This window comes from Rhagoletis zephyria, unplaced genomic scaffold (genome assembly GCF_001687245.7).
Source record: "Rhagoletis zephyria isolate East Lansing unplaced genomic scaffold, Rhagoletis_zephyria_1.1 Rzeph_scaffold_00455, whole genome shotgun sequence".
Classification (NCBI taxonomy): domain Eukaryota; kingdom Metazoa; phylum Arthropoda; class Insecta; order Diptera; family Tephritidae; genus Rhagoletis; species Rhagoletis zephyria.
Window position 1 is genome coordinate 235839 of NW_016157539.1, and position 6000 is coordinate 241838.

Genomic DNA, 6000 nt, shown 5'->3' on the forward strand with positions numbered 1-6000 from the left:
TACCTGGTCCTTCTATATGAGGAAAGGCACATAGGTGCTCTTAAGTTTAAACCGAAATGAAATGCTCTTTCCTATGAATACTATTACGGGCCACTTCCTAATGTGAAATCAGAACGAACCTCTATTGACCTATGCAAAAGGAGAATCTACTCCACTGAACAAACATGTTGGACCGAGTCGAAAAATTTACCAAATTGATAATCGAATTAGAAAGAAAAAAATTATAAATTTAGGTTACAAATTACCAAAGCGCCAACGCTGGTCAAAATTTTCTGTAATTTTTGATATTTTACAATTTTTTTACTTTATAGTTCATTTCCACCAAGCCTTAACTGCAGTTTATGACTATTGAGAAATAGAGATTACAACATGAAGGGGTAATTGCTCATTTAAGGTGCAAGTAAACTAAAGTAAAAAGGCAAAAAGTAAGAAATAAACATAAACCCAGCCGATCACTCCCATGTGAAAATTTTTGCAACTTACCTGGCCTCTTAACTGCAGGTAGGCTTCTGGTGGAAATAGGCTATTAAATACTTCAAAATGTTAAAATGAACGAATCTAGTGCAACAAAACTAGTGTGTCGCCAAACGAGTAATTTTTAAGCGGAAAAATGTTGCCAATTCCCATAAAAAATTTTATAGTATCGGTAATTTGTTAATGATGATGGTTGGATCTAAACCAAATTAGAATGGGACCTCAATCAGCACACTGGTATATAACTTGGTGGAAATTTGTGAGTTTTGGTACAATTAATCAAATTTATACCAAAATTCGTAAATGTACGCCAAGTTATACACCAGTGTGCTACTTGAGACTTTTCCTTTAAAAAAATTATTATAGAAATCGGTTAACGTGGTTCAAAATTATGCGGTAACATACATAAAAAAAAAATAATATTCCGACGAATTGATAACCTCCTCCTTTTTTCGAAGTCGATTAAAAATGACATTGAGTAAAAGATGGCTATGATTTGAGAAACTAAAATTCGCTTTTTATAATTTTTATTGGCAAACTCGAAATTCATTCTAAAATTATTATATACATGAAGAAAGTAATATATATGTGCATAAGGAATACTGTGTTAAAAATTCCCACACCGATATTTTATTACTCTTAAATAATATGAGGTTTAAGTTAAGGCGTGCTAGAAAACGTGTTAGATGACTGTGTATGGTGCTACGGGGCGTATACGTTACATACGCAACTACGGGTATGCAGAGTTCAAAAATAAACTAAACGAATCGTATTGTTTTGTTGCTTTTACTCATTACAAAGAGAAAGGCGCAACTGAAACAACAAAGTGCAAAATGAAAAAATACGTCGGGAACGTTTGACTATGCTAATTATTTATTAAAAATTTCGAGAAGTCCCACAATGTGGAACTTGTCAGCAGTTGCATCAATTTTAATGATCTACTAACGACAATATATGTAAATTACCGCATATTTTTCATTGACTTGTGATTTCAAACGAGTGGAAATGAATGCACTTCCTTTTTAACAAATAACTATAAGCTGATTTTGTTTTGGGTTTTTTTCTTTGATAATAAATCCTTCATTTTGTATGCCTCTTCTCACACATTTTTCACTACAAAATTAAATATTTACATATAAACAAAGGAACAAAATTAATGCACAAACATTGCAGCAAGCGGCATGTACAAAAAAAAACAATATGCTCAATTCAGAACAATGCAACAAAAACGAAAAATGCAAATGAAATAAGTGAAAAGTCGAGGTGTACATAGATATATAAAAAATGGGAAACACAATGTTTAGATAGTTCTGCTGCCGGCCGCGTGTAACTTTTCGTATATTTTTAGAATCACTTCGCGGCTGCATTTGCAGTAACCCAAATGAAAACAAGAATTTTAAGAACAATATCAGCATAGGGAGCGGTACAAAGTCAACATATCGGCAGCAGCAGCAATGACAACGGTTCCACTGATAAGCTGTTGACTTCAGTCGCCGCATATTCACCCAAAACTTGTAGATATGTATATGTATATGTATGTATAGTACATATATACACGCACACAGATTTATGTACATGTACAAATGTACATACATACGTGTGTAAGCTAACAAGATGCCCACAATGAAAGCAATACGCATAAACATTCCTCCATCAGCCGAATTGTTGTCCGTCTAAATATCTCTCCGTCGATGCGTCTGCCTATTTGTTAGCTATGTATGTAGCTCGTCACTCGGGCATATCAGCAAATGTCATGTAGCCACAGTTAAATATTATCACTTGTATTAATTTATTTATAAAAACATACTACAAATGCGAAAAACAATCGCACAATTCGAAAATATTTCTTATTAAAACACATATGCATATTATATACATACATACATGCATGCATTTCTACATTTACAAATACATACATATGTACTTACATATATACATTTATTAACATTACATTATTTTCATACATACATACGTATTTATTCATATCGGTATAATCTCAAATTAAACTCACTTTTGTGGTAGACACCGTTATAGTCTCTTTTTCCCCGCTATTCACTTTCTAATACACACTTTTTTTAAATTTAACTAACGCACAAAAGGAAATTCAAGATGGCGCCGAAAGCATTTCCGTTTTATATGAACGCACACAAATACCAACTCAAACCCGTACGCATGAATGCTCACCTATTAGCAATCCTACCCTCAGGCATTCACCTTCTCGTTGTTGTTGTTTTCATATATTAACTTGAATCCTTTTTGTCATACTAAATATTTACTACCATTAGTTTCATTCAATTACTCGCCCGTTTTTTAGTTCGTTTCCGTTTTCCGTTTTACCATCCGCCGCGTTCGGCTGCTTAAACTCGACTGAAATTCGTTCAGAAGATGCTGCGAACTCCGAGCATTCAAAGGCTCGTTTTCGATGCCGCTGCTGCCGTAATCGTCGACGTCGCAGTTCATCGCATGTGTATATGGTTGTTGTTAGCTGGCGCTCTGCATACGATGAGGCTAGCGAAGTTGGCATACATGCCTAGCGTGTACTCGGCTATTTCCACATCATAAAGCGCCAAACCGACAGTAAATACAAAAATCAGCAGCACGATTGTTGACGCCACCGTTGGATATGGTCCCATGTGATGGGAGCAGTGGGTTGAAAGACGAAAGGCTCAGCTGATGCGATTTGTAATTTTATGGGGAGAGCAACCAGCGCCAAAGTGTTTTAAAAGCGCAAGTGCAACTGTGCATATATACATATGTACATAGATACTTTTTTATATACTTACATACTTATGTGCCTTCATACTTATCCACATCCTTACTGTTTATAATCTAACGGAGCAATTTTGTCAACTGTCATTCAACTCACCAGAGTTTTTCGTGAAAGCTCGTTTCAGTCTTTTAAGAGATTAATTGAAATATCAGCTAACGAGGAGGTCTTAGCGTTATTCTGTGTGTATTTTAGGAATAAGTTTTCTACAAAACTTAATTAATTAAAAAATATCATTCACGTCCTTTTTTTATTTTTTTGTTTTAATATCAACACATCTTAGTTCAACTTTGAACGACATGTCGCGACGGTCGTTTGTTNGGTAGATTAATTGTTTTGGCTCGTTTTTGACGGCAGGTAGAAGTCCGTGATTTTTACCCCCTTTGTTGTTGCAGTTGGTGTATTCCCTTCCATATCTGTCCTTAATATTTTGTTGTTGTCATTCTTCTTCTTGTACAGTAGTTTTAGAGGTTCAAACAGTACGTCCGATACAGTATTTATTTGCTCATTTATTATTTGTCCTTTGAAGGTCTTCTGTTTATATATTTCCATATTTTCCAATATATTCAATCTTTGTCCTTTATGTTGTACATGGAGAAATTCTGTTGTTTGTCCAATCTTCATTGGTGTGCAGGGTCTTCCCCGCTTATTTTCTCTTTCAATATATTTCCCACTGTGTTCCTCGTTTTAAATGATGTCTGAATGTCGTACTTATGAAAGAATTTGGCAAGTTTGTAAGATGTCTTTCCTGTGTAAGTTAGAACTGCCCAATTTTTTCCTCTTTGCTAGTCTTTTTCGATTTTGTGTCTTTCTTAACTTCTCCACCAGGCCTCTCCTATATCCGTTATTTTCCGCAATGGCATATATTGTAACCAGTTCCTTCTTGTAGCCTTCTTCTGTTAGAGGGGTCCTTTCAAGCCTCGTTATTAGTTGCCTAAATGCTGCATTTTTGTGTTGCACCACAACAACCAAATTTGACAAGGGATGACGGAAACTCGTTCCATAATACATCATACACCCATCCTGTCGGAAACAACAACAACCAAAAAGGAAATCGTTTGTTTATCTTGCCTTTCTCTTTCATACTTTGAATGAGTTCATTTGCAAAAAGGTTGACAAAATGCCTTTCCCGTGATAGATCATAAGTCTAAATCGTTAAAGCTTTGGCTAGGTTATTATTCAAGTTTTTCTTAAACAAATCTTTGGAGAAACTAAAAAGGAACAGTCCAGCGCCTTCGTCTTGGTCTGCAGGCTGTATCGGAGATACAGCCGCTATATTTAAACGTAGAATACGTCGTATGGTTATTGATAACAATATCAATAGAAAAATCGATAAAAATATTGGTAACAAAACCGATAAAAATATCGATAAAAATATCGACAACAAAATCGATAAAAATATCGGTAACAAAGTCGATTATAATATCGATAGCAAAACGATAACAATATCGATAACAAAACCGATAAAAATATCGATAACCAAATCGATAAATAATCTATAATAAAATCGATAACAAAATCGATTAAAGTGTCGATAACAAAATCGATAAAAATATCGATCATTATATCGATAAGAAACGGAAAATATCGATAGAAAAATAAATAACAAAATCGATCATTATATCGATAAGTTCCGAAAGTATCGATAACAAAATCGATAAAAATATCGATAACAAAACCGATGACAAAATCGATTAAAATGTCGATAACAAAATCGATAAAAATATCGATCATTATATCGATAAGTGAAAATATCGATAGCAAAATAAATAACAAAATCGATCATTATATCGATAAGTTCTGAAAATATCGATAACAAAATCTATAAAAATATCGATAACAAAATCGTTAGCAAAATCGATAACAAAATCGATAAAAATATCGATAACAAAACCAATAAAAATATCGATAACAAAATCGATAAAAATATCGATAACAAAATCGATAATAAAATCGATAACAAAATCGATAATAAAGAGATAACAAAATCGATAAAAATATCGATCATTATATCGATAAGTTCCAAAAATATCGATAGCAAAATCAATAACAATATCGATAAAAATTTCGATAACAAAATCGATAAAAAAACCAACAAAATATCGATTATATCGATAAGTCCCGAGAATCCCTAAAATCCCGAAATAGTTCCGAGATTGAGTCTCTGTGCCTTTATCTATATCCTTTTCTCTACAACTACCTTTATTTTAATCTTTCTTCCTCTATCTTCATCTATACTTTTATCGGTATCCTCATCCGCATCTTTTTCTTTATATTTATCTTTGTTTTTATTTTTATGTTTATCATATTCTTCATATACATATTCCCCTTCACCTTTGCACTTATACATATAAGTAAAGTGTTTAAATTTACCTTGGTCTTCATGTTTGCCTTTATCTTTACTCAACTTTGTTTTTGTGTTTATTTTTACCTTGGCCTTTATCCTTTTCTTTATCTATGTACGTCCTCACCTTTACTTTTATTCTTGGATTGGACTTTTTCTAAATGTTGTTTCACTTCGAAAAGTCTTCGCGTATTATGCATACATGTGTTCATATATGTATGTACATATATAATATGTATGTACATATGTATGTATAGACATACATAGATTACTAAAAATAGAAACAGATCCACATTAACTGCAATCAACATATGTACGTATGTATGTATTTACATATGTACACACGCTGCGATTAGGTTATAAATAGCGCGCCTCTGTTTATCAAAAGCCGCATTACATACGCATACATACTTTT

The 6000-nt window shown here is 33.2% G+C and overlaps 1 protein-coding gene across 3 annotated transcripts in view; it reads right to left on the reverse strand.

Moving 5' to 3' along the window:
* The window catches only part of tok (tolloid-like protein 1 tolkin), a 159929-nt gene extending 157011 nt beyond the window's left edge, over nucleotides 1-2918 (reverse strand). Inside the window, exon 1 of one of the 3 annotated variants that reach the window (XM_017611788.1) lies at nucleotides 2486-2911. The gene's annotated coding sequence lies outside the window, so the exon portion shown is untranslated. Of the gene's footprint in view, nucleotides 1-2485 lie in introns of all 3 variants that reach the window. The other 2 variants (XM_017611786.1, XM_017611789.1) reach the window with 2 other exon arrangements.
* Between the last annotated feature and the right edge of the window lie 3082 nt (nucleotides 2919-6000).